We start from the raw sequence: 10,979 nt of genomic DNA on the forward strand, positions 1-10,979 counted from the left end.
GCAGGATCTCTCGTGTCTGCTGAAGATGTGTTTTGACACTGTGTGATATCAAACGCTTGTGTTATTCACCCATTACTCTTTGAATGTGGCCGTTGTGTGCATCCATTAATACTTTATATATTTGTATTTCTGTCCTTTGAAAGTTCATGTTTCACACCTCGAGTGGATCATCCACTCCTGAATTCTTTAAAAGCCAATCAGTTATTAATGTTTCATCGGCCTTTGCCCGGCTGACTTGTGGCCTGATCCGCTTCCATAAATCTGCTCTCACACTTTAATGACCTGTGTTCGCTGCCAGAGACGCTGCTGCTGCTGCACACGGAGACAGTTCACAGACTGGATCATCTTTATAATGAAACAAGGCCCCAAAATATACAACACATGCAAAACACAAATAGTTATGATAGTATGAAGGAGCCAATGTGTAAGCATCAGAATCCAGCTAGATATATCAGAACATGCTTTTCTTCTCCTCAGGGGACAAACGGAGGTGTTGAAGTTTTAACTTACAAATACTTGAAATGATAAATGTGTTTTTGAAACCACCACTCCTGCAGCGGTGCGCTTCTCTCCACTCATTGTTCACATTTGTAAACAGGTATTTGTGTATAAGGAGCAAACAAAGACAGATGTAATGTTAAGTAGAAGTCTTTAACTGTCTTCTGTAAACATGATTGTCAGTTTGCATGAGGAAAATTATAATGGTCCTCATGTAAATAACCACATGAATATATACATAAAGATAATTTTCCTGTATTATTATCTAGATGTTTGAGGAGAGACGGGGAACAGACGTCTCCTGTTAGGTGTTCGCAGACGTCTACACCTGAATATAGTGTTACACATCTGTCCTCTGTCTGTGTCGACAGGATCACCTGTGAGCATTAAGAAAGTTTTCTCTCCATCACGGCACTTATAATTTCTCCATGAACCAGCAGCAGTGAGTATGAAGGAGCTACTGTGTTTTATTGTCCTTGTTTATTTATGCTCCATATTTATTGTATATGTAATTTATTTCCTCTGTGACTTTGACTGCTGGGAAGCACTTCTTTACTTCTAAACTTTGCTCGTAATGTTTACAACCATCTTCATAAATCTATATGCATAAATCTGAAGGACTGGTGTCCCAGCAGAGATTTAACTTTTTCACTGTTTTATTTAACGACCTGCAGGAAACGTTAATAAAAAAGACAGCAGTTTAATAAAAGAAAATGACTTCCATCTGTCCTGCGGTGCTTCACTCTGTTTGTTCTCTTGTGCAACTTTACTGAACAACTTCAGGTAAATTAATTTCCTGTCGTCCGTGTCATCTACTGCGTGAGCTGCTGCTGCTGCTGCGTCGCTCTCAGGGCTCCCAGGGCTCAGTGGCAGGTCAGGTGCTGTTCATCATGCCAGCAGAGGGACGAGGTCATTAATAACAATCCAGGTAGGTGAAGCCACAGCTGCTAACCTTGACTCTGATCTTTTCAAACTGAACAGCAGGGCAGTCGTCAGGGGACTTGTTACCAAGCAACAACAGCATGTCACCGTCAACTACAACATTTCTCTGGAAAATCTCTGCGAAGCTTTTACGATTCAGAACAGGGAGGAACGTTGACTAAGAGTTCAGATTTTTGTGCCTTTTCATTTCATTTCACAGTTTTTTTTGATTTTTTTAGTCTGAGAGAGTCTGTGAGTTGTGTTTTCCCACACAGACACAAAAACATGCTGTTGTGTCGTGTGCACAAAATGTTCCCGGTGACAGACAGCAAATCAAAGTTCAACAGAATTCTGTCAAGGCTGTTTGCAGGTGGGAAAAAGAACAAAGTTTAACTGTGGATTGTGTTAACTGATTCAATCCAGCTGAATCACGTTGGGCCAAAGATTGTCTTGGTCAGCATTCAAACAGGATCTCATTAGATGTCGTATAAAATGAAGTATGTTGAAAAACACGAAACCAGACATGCTGCAGGGTGAAGGACATGTTGCACCTGGAGGATCTGTCCATGTGATCAGCTCGGGCCACACCTACACCAGGTGTGGCCAGTCAACTCTAACGACTCTCTGCTGGCACTCCAGAGGCCAAATGCATGAATCATGCAAACACACAAAACATGTGTTTATTCCACTTTCAGTGTGACGATGAGCGGCGGCAACAAAGGCGAAGAAAAGTGTGAATCTGGGAGACATTTATTTACAGCTGCTTCTTTTTACTAATTTATGTAAGTTTTGTGTAATTGTGCAAGTTTCTAAACCTTCCCACTGATCACATGAGTTGTGAGTAATGGCCGTGCCACATGACACAACAGCTGCTTTGGCGCTGCTAGAGGACGTTGTCAATGTGTGAATCAGGCGAGGGTGAGTTTTCAGGGCCCGTGCTGATGTTCCGGTCCACCATGAAGCTGCTTCTCAACTGCTCGCTTAAAATCAGCTATTTTTTCTAACTCTGCAAAAAGCCTGCAGCTCTGAACTCACAGCGTTCAACGCTTCTGTCGCTTTCTGACGTTCCACCTGCTTCATTTTGTTGCTGACGCCAGAACTTAAGCCTTCAAATGAAAGTTGTTTTTAAGGCTCAGTTGAAATATTATTTCAAGTTCACAGTCCAGAAAATTAAACTTCTTTTCCACTGTTGCTTCCAGCATTTCTGCACAAAACAAAACAAAATTCTGGTCCTTTATATGCAAACCAGGTAATTAGTTTACAGCCATTTATAGTAAATTGTGGTGACGATCAGAAAGCTTGTGCATGTGCATATGATTTCAGGATGATGGAGGCAGATTTGTACACCTGAACACACAGAGTTTTCTACATGTGGCCCCGGGAAGTCAGTCAGCTGGAGGAAACAGACAGAAACCTGAACTGACTGCAGAATATTTCTCCTTCAGTTAATCAAACTGAAACACTCTGCTGTTTTAGAGGAACGTGAAGCTGTGAGACATTTGAACAATGTCACCTGGACCCTGATGTGTGTTTGATCCACGTGTTATACTGAACCATGTCACTTCTGACAAAAGTCCATGTAATCTTTTATCCATACAGGACAAAGTCCACAGATCATCTCCAGTCTGACGGCGTCCAGCCTGCAGATGTGCAGACAGGAAGTTTCTTACTGGGGATAATAAATAAATCACAGGATGTAAAGTGGTGCTGTTGTCTTGTACAGTGTGTGCAAAACCTATAATCATCACACATTCATTAGGAGCAGTTTATAAGTGTTCATCCTCTGAAACAATGAGTCTGTTCATCGTTACTGAAGCGTTTAATCGGCCTGCAGCCTGCTCACAACCTCACAGACAACAAATACATTATTTTACATGGCCGGTTTTTATTTGTGATTATAATTCTAACAGCAGTCCGACGAGATAAAAAGGCTTCTACATGATAATAATGCTTTGTCATTAGAGGGAGGCATTAGGATGTCCAAACAGCAGACGGAGCGAGCTCGCTCAGACTGATGGGAACACCGAGAGAAAACATCTATTTGTCTAATGACTTAAACTGCAGGTTTAACAGGATGAGCTGTGATTTCCCGTCCTCAGCTCTGAGTCTGTGCAAACATAATGAGCTGGTGTTGGCTGAGAGACACAGACACTGTGATACCCACAATCACCTGCAGATTTATTACCGTTTGGTTTCATTTCTATGGGAGCTGTAACGGAGATAAAGTAAGAAAATGAGGCTGAAACGAGGGAATATTGTATCATTATGAAATAATGACGTGCTCGTGTGTGAGATCACAGCGTGTTCACATCCCTCCAGTCCAAACACAACAGCAGCCGCTAATAGAGAGCTGAGTTTGCATCGAGCCAATCCAACTCCCAAAACAACATTAACGTCCCGTCGAGAGGTTCAACACGTCACCAGATGAGCTTAGATTAAAAAAAAAAAACTCTCAAATTATATTTTGAGACAACGTTTAAAAACAGCATGAAAGATGATAATTAACATGCGCTGATGAAGGCTGACAGGTAACTAACGGCAGGTGATGATAAAAACTATATTCAGTATTTATTAGATGCTTCAGCAGGAAGGTGACAGCTTCTGACAGTGTTGTGTGTTGATGTGTGTTGATGCTCCTCACGTCCACACTGTGTTTTCTTTTTGTTCCTCCGGCTGAATGTTTGAACTCTGAAGTGACGTCTGTGCAGAATTCGACACCAAGATGCTGTTTTTTTCACATTTGATGCTCAAAGTGTACATTTTCTCCGAGCCGACTGAAGCGAGCCTGCAGGCATGATCTGTGCAGCACGGTGTCACTCTGGACGTGTCAGACGCAGCAGCCGGCTCAGACGCCAGAGGCAAAGTTTTTCTTGTTCCCCTCCAGCTTCAGTTCTTGAAGCGCTGCTGGTTCAGCATGAGCGAGAGCGCTGCAGTCAGAAGCTGGTGGAGGTGAGTTATTAATGACACTGTCTCTCTGAAAACCACAGTTCATGTCCTGTTATTGAGTCAACAGTGATTTGTCTTTGTATAACTTAAGTAAGAGAACGTGCATAAATCAGCTTGGTGACATCATCCAACCCTTCCTGCTGTGAGGCAACAGCACTAACCACAGAAAGATGTTGTCAGACTTTAACCTGGTGCTTTTTTTTTCAACCCTAACCAGGTCACGTATTCATCTCGCTTTACTTTGAAAATGTTATCAGAGATTGTTTCTAACACATTGATAACTCGACCGTCTTCACATCCAAAAGTGACATCAGAGAAGTGGGAGTGCTTCTGGAGCTTCACAGTAAAACTGGAGACTTGATTTAAAGAGAAACACGAGATGTGTCCATCCAGCTCACCTGCTGTGACCACAGTCTGCAGCAGAGAACACATCACAACCTGATCTGAGGAGACAGCGAGGAGAAACTAAAGCTCCCGACCATCAGTTGAGTCATCACAGTGATGTTGTGTAATGTCCTCTGAGCTCTGTCAAGTCAAGAGTGTTCCACTTTTTGCTTCCTGTTTCTGTGTGAGAGCAGTTTAAACAGGAGACGCTGTTATAAGATCACGTCCGTCCTGTAAATCAAGATCTCCTCTCGTGTACCTCCCGTCAAAAGGTCACTTCTCTGACATTTAGTCTTCGGGAGGGCGTAAAACAAAAGAGGAAGACGAGGAGAAGGTGTGCGACCTGTGTGTGTTTGTCTGGGGATGGTGGACTGATAGAGGACGGCGTGCTGGTGTCAGTATCAGTCAGATAAGCCGCCGTATGAATCTAACCTTTCTCAGACCTTTCGGAGGTGGATTGGTATCGCTCTGCCTCCATCAGGTTAATGACCTGCCAGACTGACGGATCCGTGAGAGCGCCGGACTGTGACGGGAACCACACACACACACACACACACACACACACACACCCAGGAGACCAGGTCAAGTCAAACCTGCACTTTAGCCGGCAAATGTCTTCATGAGACCTCCGATCTCACCGTGCGCAGACAGACGAGTCTCCTGACAGGTTTATCCTTTGACAGCAGCGCCTGGTGGTCGACTCACAGATTCGACTTCAGTAACGGGAGATAAACTGTCCGTTAAACTGTGGCTCAGATGTTAGCCACGGAGCTAACGCCACGCTAGCAAGCCTTAAAAGCAACATCTGTGCGTGCGGTTGACAAACAGTAAATATAATCTGACGGGATGTTCGACAGCAAGCAGGGAGGCCATGAAACCCAGCGCGACCCTCGACTGGGAGCACTCAGCAGACAGAACGGATCTTTTCTATCACTTTGATTTTCACCACAGTTTCTAATAGCAGCAGGACTCAAACATGGCAGCATGTATTGTTCTGTGAATGTTCTGTGTTTGTGCAGCCCAAGATTAAATCATCATGATCAGAATGAGAGACGTCAGTGACCAGTCTTTATCCTCACAACTCAGAGTTTATACCTGCTGTCTTTTATTTTTTATTTTCTTTGCTGATCTGAACTTCCTGGTTCTGAACCTGGACCGTGTTACTGTGCACACTGATGTCGACTCAGCTGTGCTCCTGGTCTTGTTCTGAAAGGTGATGTGGTCTGTAGACTGTCTCATATTATGAAGAGGAGGCAAACGTTCACCCAAACATTGAGACACAAAATGTCACCGAACAAAAGAAGGACAGCAGCTCCTCAGCCGAGTCAGCAGGAGGAGGAGGAGGAGGAGGAGGAGGAGGGAGGCGACAGATACAGAGGCAGAGGAGAGGAAACTGCTGCGTCTTGGTTTTGATAAGCAGCCAATAGAATTGCTGAAGCTTTCATCAGGGGACCTTGGCAGGGTGGAGTAATGTGTTTCTGCTGCGAGTGTCGGTGCTTCTCCGTCCTGTTTCTGCTTCCCTAAGACAGACGCGCAGAGACGCTAATCCATCTTCATCTGTTACGGCTGCAGCGCTGTGTGCAAACCACAGCCTCTGTAGGGAAACACACACACACACACACACACACACATTGTTGTTCCAGTGGGTTTGCTGAGACAGTGCAATTTTCTAAAAAATGTCCCGTTGCATTTTGGGATGCAGATTGACCCCCTGCTACTGATCCTGAGGGTGATGATGTGATAACTCAGTGAAACACCATCATCAGGCTTCAGCAGCAGTTATGATGCTGATTAAGACACAAGACTGAAAAAAAGGGAAATGATAAAGATCCAAGCTGAAGATGATTCTTTGAGACGTTACACAAGCTGAAATTAAACACTTGATGAAGCAAGACTGTGATTTCAGAGGACCTGAGCACATCGTTACAGTTGGAGCCTTGCTGTGTCCACGCCTGGTGTCTGCTGTTTCCATCAGCTGCATCTGCCTGAATACTCAAGTCAGATCAGAACCTTACTGAACGACTGGAAAGAGTTCAAGGAGGTTCCCGACAGAAACTGACCCAACAGGTAGAGTGTGCGGTGTTGTCCATTGAAAAAGGAGCCTCATGTAAGAAACAATACTAAAATCAAAAGCCGGAAAAGTGACGTGAGATCTGGTGTGGTTAGTTGTTGCTGGAAGACAGAAGTTCCACCTGAACCTCCAGGTTACGTCTCATTCTGAGATCGACTCTTCTCCACTGGCAGGACGGCGGCGAGCGGAACAAGCTGCTGCTAACACTCTCATACATTCACTCATATACATTCACAAAAAAAGCCTCGGTTGCTTTTTGGCGCGAGTTTCACTCTAAGGTTCGTCACATGTCATCTCCTCTTTAAGAACAGAGATTAAACATTTAAACAACACAGTGTCACAGAGTCGCTGCACAGAAGCTGTGAAACGACGTGAACATGCAAACTTCTGATCGTCATCGGCCAATCAGAGGCGATCAGTGAACAAACCCTGTAATGACTCTGTAATTAGAGGCATGTTTTCCTCTCTGCTCCTCCTGATTTCACCAAATTAAGACAATTATTCATAATTTTCTTTCATCTCCAGTCTGCACAGATGCAGAAAGCCACATTACAAAGAGCTAAACTGCAGTGATTAGTTTCTGTTTTTCATGTGAGCTGCTGAAACATGACGACAGACACGGAACAAGAGACTCAGTCACAGAGACGATCCTCAGACATAAAACAGAAGATGGAGACAAGAGTTCTCACTTCACTCCAATTAAATCCAATAAGGGAAGTAAACCGCGTCTGTAAGTATTGATTACAGGTACTTCTGATTGAGTTTTCCAGTCTTTGCCCGTCTATGTTCTGTGTTCTGCTGATACTGATTGGATGTAAACTAGCCGTGTGTTTGTTCATCCTGCTGCATGTTACTGAGCTATATAATCAGTTCCAAACATCTTCCTCGTATTTGATTTCCTGACTCTTTTCTGATAGATACTGAAGGACCTGGGACATTTCAGCCACACTCATCAGAGAGTCCTCGTCCTTGAAACGTACCTCTAAAGGCTGAGCGAGTTGTTTTTTTTATCATCGCAGCTAACTTGCTCTCCGGCTGCTGGCTTCTTGGGGATCTCCTCACACGTTACTCTCCACACACACTTCTGTGCTGTGTGACGGTCGACTGTCCTCAGCAGTAAAGAAGTTTGGAAACATTTTCCACTTGTCAGAAATATATTTCATCCTTGGCAGCTCTGTGCACTTCACCAAATGGAGCACTTATCCTGAATATCTTCATTCAGACTGCCAGCTGATGTGTTTCTTTATGCCTGACAGTCTCTCGTCTGCAGCGCTGAATCTTTGGATGGTGTCGGGGCAAACTGCCTCCGGAAACACTTTTTCTGTGGCTGTCAGGACTCGGCACCGAGGGAGCTGAAATATCAGACAGACATTTGGATATTCATCTTCTCGTCCTCTCTTCACAGACGGCTGGTCTGGACGCTTTTTATTGAGTGCTTCTAATTGGATGACGTCCGGCCGATGGTGCTCTATTGTACCTGGATCAGCCAGCGCTTGTGACTGTGGGCAGGCGTGGACGGATGACATGGAGCTGGAGGAGATGAAGGCACATGCAGCTCACTGCTGACACCTCTGGATTTCTACTGAGACATTCCTCAATATCAACAGCTGTCCTCCATCTCATCTGCAGAGACGGACGCTGGAGGACCGACACGTCAGAGGAGAATATATTCATATTCATCCAGAATTTGTTTTGCTGCTGCCCTCGTCCACAGCATTACATTACATTACATTACATTACATTACATTACATTACATTTTATTGCTTCATACTCCTGCGAGCCGACTGCCATCCCATCAGTTTAACATGCAGTCACGTGAGGAATAATACATATTATCTAACATGTTGTCAGACTTTCAGGGTGAAGCTCGCTGATAAACAGGTCGCATATTATAACTGTTATTAAACACATCAATATTAAAGCTTAAACCACAGAAACATTCAAACTAAACGTGTTGCAACCTGACGTTTGTGTTGGTTGACACTGCGTCTGCAGAACAGAATCCACTTGGTCCGGGTTACAAAACGTCACGGTTTGACTTGAACACCTGCTTTGTTTGTAACTGATCAGCAGGAAATGTCAGCCGGCCTGCAGCCTTGTTGTGTGTAACCACCAGCGTCCACCTCCTGCATGTGTTGCAGCTCCGTCTGTACGGGTCCAGTCTCAACAGAGTCAACGGAACGAGCCGGTACCGAAGCAAACAGATGAACCGAGCAATGGTACAGATTCAATGTCTGAAAGAGGATTTAGAAAACAATTTATTCCTCCTTCTCTTTTCTGTCTGAAAAACAATTACTCACCCGAACTATTCATTATGTGCAGAATCTGCTGCTGGATCAGTCCCAGCGCTCGCTCGCTCCGACACATTTATTCCGAGCTGCTTCCTTCCTCCCCTCTGGTCCTAATTCTTCTCTTCAGAACTTTGTTGCTTTTGTCTCAATTCTGCACACACACACACACACACACACACACACACACACACACACACACACACTTTGACACTTGGAGTTGTTCCTTGTTTCTCTCCAGGCTTCGTCTGGAAATAAGAATTTGTGCTTATTTGTCGAGACAAAATTAAGGAAGTGTAAAATAAAAAGTGTAGATTTGTCTTTAATTAGACACATTTGTGTTGTATATATATTTGTACAGTTTGTTAAAAACAGCACAGTCGGTGTTTCTTCTACAGTCGTACCTGCTTTAACTGAAGGTCTGTTCCTGTTGCACGTCTTTAACACTTTAACACCTGACACCTGATTCAAAATGAGCAGATGATGATTCCACATGAAGATGAATTCATGAACAGAAGTTCAACTCTTTTCACCTCCTGCAGCAAAAACAAAACCTTTAAGAGTCGACTTGTCATTCTGTTCCTTCTGCAGGACGAGGCAACACTTTCAGATGAAGAGTCAGCAGAGACGCTCGTCCGGTTCAGAAACACATCAGGGTTTCATGTCAGATTAAATCTTCTTTAAAACAGTCTGCGTCGCTTGTTCTGTGAGTCACCGAGTCTTTCTCGGATGTTCTGGCTCTTTGCTCTCCATCCGTCACCTCCTCTGCTGGTCCTGGACCTTCATCTGAGCGTGTCTACAGGCGCGTCTGCTAACGGAGGCGGCAGGTCCATTATACACTTCAGACACTTTTTTACTTGAGTATAATACCCGAGCACTGTCCTCATACAAAGACCACCAGCTGAAGGCAAGGTTGTGCTAGTGTATGTACTGTTGCTATGGTTACCTAGTTACCTCGCTCAGTCATCAGCCGTGGTTAAAATGTCATCCTGTGTGGCTGACCATGTTCTGATAGACGGACTACACTTTGTTTCCAGGAGTCACTTCCTGTCCTGAGAGGTTTCCTCCGAGTCTCCGTCCACAGCAGCTCTGCTTCCACCGTCCTCGCCAAGTTGGAGGGAAAATGTGTTTTGATTCAGATTCTGAGTGGCCCCTGAAGCCTTTTACTGTGTGTGTGTGTGTGTGTGTGTGTGTGTGTGTGTGTGTGTGTGTGTGTGTGTGTGTGTGTGTGTGTGTGTGGACTCATTTGCACTAAATGCCAACCAAACCGATGCTTATAGTTAACGTCAACACGCTTTATGTCACTTGGTTTGTGTCCTAAATTACAAATGGAGATGAACATTTTTGTTAAGTGTGTGTGTGTGTGTGTGTGTGTGTGTGTGTGTGTGTGTGTGACTGCAGCAGCCAGTAATGACTCAGTGTGATGAAACAGAGTCATCAGGGTGGTGAACTGGAGGCCAATCAGGCGGCTAATGAAGCCTGAGGCGAAACGAGGAGCCGAGTAACAACGACAAACTCTGAGCAGCTGACCTTGACAACTTCTCATCGCCGCCTAGCTGCTTTCACACACACACACACAAACACACACACACACACCTCTAACAGCTGATCAGCAGGATGCGGCTGTGTCTTATAAACACACTTGTAATCTTGAAATTTGATCGCTGCCCATAAATGCTGTTGATTTTATCTGCAGCTCAGCTTCATAATGATCATTTCTTTGTGATCGTAAGACAGAATAAATCAAAGTGTGAGTTAATGAGGACAGCTGAGATCTGACAGCACATCCTCGCAAATGATCTGTGGTCAGTGGAAACACACACACACACACACACACACACACACACACACACACACACACACCTGACGC

At 44.5% G+C, this 10,979-nt stretch overlaps 2 long non-coding RNA genes across 3 annotated transcripts; one reads left to right on the plus strand and one right to left on the minus strand.

The window, feature by feature from the left end:
• Window positions 1-1,004: 1,004 nt before the first annotated feature.
• Window positions 1,005-3,124, plus strand: LOC119018326. The gene is made up of 2 exons (XR_005074715.1): window positions 1,005-2,201; window positions 2,743-3,124. It is a non-coding gene; the product is annotated as an uncharacterized LOC119018326 (long non-coding RNA).
• Window positions 3,125-5,546: 2,422 nt separating this feature from the next.
• Window positions 5,547-10,140, minus strand: LOC119018357. 2 transcript variants are annotated; one of them, XR_005074725.1, is made up of 3 exons: window positions 9,514-10,140; window positions 9,122-9,357; window positions 5,547-6,343 (listed from the first exon to the last, which is right to left on the minus strand). It is a non-coding gene; the product is annotated as an uncharacterized LOC119018357 (long non-coding RNA). The 2 variants fall into 2 exon arrangements; XR_005074726.1 differs by having other exon boundaries at window positions 9,122-9,263; window positions 9,514-10,136.
• Between the last annotated feature and the right edge of the window lie 839 nt (window positions 10,141-10,979).

The sequence above is a fragment of the Acanthopagrus latus genome, chromosome 4 (genome assembly GCF_904848185.1).
Source record: "Acanthopagrus latus isolate v.2019 chromosome 4, fAcaLat1.1, whole genome shotgun sequence".
Taxonomy (NCBI): domain Eukaryota; kingdom Metazoa; phylum Chordata; class Actinopteri; order Spariformes; family Sparidae; genus Acanthopagrus; species Acanthopagrus latus.